This window comes from Sapajus apella, unplaced genomic scaffold (genome assembly GCF_009761245.1).
Source record: "Sapajus apella isolate SASKATOON/1434 unplaced genomic scaffold, GSC_monkey_1.0 scaffold96, whole genome shotgun sequence".
Classification (NCBI taxonomy): Eukaryota; Metazoa; Chordata; class Mammalia; order Primates; family Cebidae; genus Sapajus; species Sapajus apella.
The window spans coordinates 7,326,036-7,328,352 of record NW_022437036.1 but is presented as its reverse complement, the minus strand read 5'-3'; the positions used below and the strand labels follow the sequence as shown (position 1 = coordinate 7,328,352).

At 43.2% G+C, this 2,317-nt stretch overlaps 1 non-coding gene across 1 annotated transcript; it reads left to right on the top strand.

Annotated features, from left to right (window-relative positions):
* The first annotated feature begins 1,763 nt into the window (after window positions 1–1,763).
* LOC116535829 lies at window positions 1,764–1,906 on the top strand. The gene has a single exon (XR_004262364.1). It is a non-coding gene; the product is annotated as a U4 spliceosomal RNA (small nuclear RNA).
* Window positions 1,907–2,317: the final 411 nt, after the last annotated feature.

The following is a 2,317-nucleotide window of genomic DNA, read 5'->3' as shown; positions in this document are numbered from 1 at the left end:
CTGGACCTTGTGATCCACCCACCTCAGCCTCCCAAAGTGCTGGGATTACAGGCATGAGCCACCGTGCCTGGCCGAGACTCTGTTTCAAAAAAAAAAAAAGAACACAACATACAGCTAGTGCTCGACTTACGACCACAATTGGTTCCGACAGACCGGTCGTAATACGATTTGGTCGTAAGTTGAGTAGGCTATATGTACAGTACTGTGAAATGATGTTATAAAAATCTTTAAGTCATATTTTATCATAATTTTCTTTCATTATTGTTATATATCATAATTTTCTTTGTTCATTTTATGCCATTTGTATCATCTCTACATCATTTTGTTTCTTATTTTTACATTCGTCAGGTTTAAGTAAAACACTGCATTACCAGTACAACTGGTTTAATATTTGCAAAACATACAAAATTACAAAATACAGGTGCATACAAAAATACAAAATACAGGCGTAAAAAATACCATAGGAAACATTTTCCCAATTGCAAAACGTATCAAAATATATAAACATGTACGAAACATTTTATTGGCCGCTGGTGCTTGGCTGTGGATTGTTGATGTCGTCATCTGAGGCAGCAGTTGGGGTTACCGGAGTTGGTTTTTTCATAAACATGGTGAGCTTTGTCTGAATTGTGTGTTTCTTTTTTTCTTCATAAATTTCACGATACTGACAAAACACATCGTGCGCCATCCGTTCAATCCTTGCAAATCGTTCCATTGCTTCGAAATGTATAAGAAGTTTATTGGGAGGGGTTTGATGAAAAACATCCAAGACACAAAACACAAATTGCTGTACCGAGTCTGGGATAACAGTTGAAATGGTGCGTGTGGAGATGGTAGTGCTGCCGGAAGCTGGTCTGCACTGTCGTACGCTCAGCTGGGCAACGTTTGCGCTGCCAGACGCAGAGCAGTCATGGCTAGCGATTGTGGTCGTAAAGTCGAATGGTCATAAGTTGCATAGGTTGTAAGTCGATCAATACCTGTATATATATTTGAGGCTTTTAGAGACTTGGTGGTCTAGTACAACCTTAGACCATGTGCAAAAAAATGGGCATGGCCGTGTCCAATAAAACTTTCTCCACAGATGCTAAGAGCGTAAATTTCACATAATTTTCACCGATCATAAAATATTCTTTCAATGTTTTTTTAGCCATTAAAAATTGTATTATGGCTGGACGCAGTGGCTTACACCTATAATCCCAGCACTTTGGGAGGCCGAGATGGGTGGATCACGAGGTCAAGAGATAGAGACCATCCAGGTCAACATGGTCAAACCCCGTCTCTACTAAAAATACAAAAATTAGCTGGATATAGTGGCACACGCCTGTAGTCCCAGCTACTCGGGAGGCTGAGGCAGGAGAATTGCTTGAACCCGGGAGACAGAGGTTGCGGTGAGTTGAGATCGCGCCATTGCACTCCAGCCTGGGTAACAAGAGTGAAACTCCGTCTCCAAAAAAAAAAAAAAAAAAAAAAAAATTGTATTATGCCTTTAAATCCCAGCACTTTGGGAGACCAAGGTAGGATGATCACTTGAGCCCAGGAGGTTGAGGCCAGCCTGGGCAACACAGTGAGACCTCGTCTACGAAAAATAAACAAAATAAGCTGAGTATGGTGGTACATGCTTATAGTCTCAGCTACTTTGGAGGCTGAGGAGGGGATCACTTGCACTCAGGAGTGTGACGCTGGAGTAAGCTATGATCACACCACTGTACTCCTCCAGCCTGAGCGACAGAGTGAGACCCTCACTTTTAAAAAAGGAAAAAAATAGCTTTGTGCAGTGGCAGTATCATAGCCAATGAGGTTTATTGGAGGTGCAATTACTGCTAACTGAAAACTTTTCCCCCAATACCCCGCCATGACGACTTGAAATATAGTCAGCATTGGCAATTTTTGGCAGTCTCCATGGGGACTGAATTAAAAAAAAAAAAGAAAAAAGTAAAAACCATTCTCAACTTGTGAGCTGAGGTTTGCCAACCCCTGGTCTAAGTTACTACTGGTTAATGAGACAATAAAAACCTGCCCGATGGTGAGACTACAGGTTAAAAACATTTTTGGCAGCCGGGCGCGGTGGCTCAAGCCTGTAATCCCAGCACTTTGGGAGGCCGAGGCGGGTGGATCACGAGGTCAAGTGATCGAGACCATCCTGGTCAACATGGTGAAACCCCGTCTCAACTAAAACTACAAAAAATTAGCTGGGCATGGTGGTGCGTGCCTGTAATCCCAGCTACTCAGGAGGCTGAGACAGGAGAATTGCCTGAACCCAGGAAGCGGAGGTTGCGGTGAGCCGAGATCGCGCCATTGCACTCCAGCCTGGGTAACA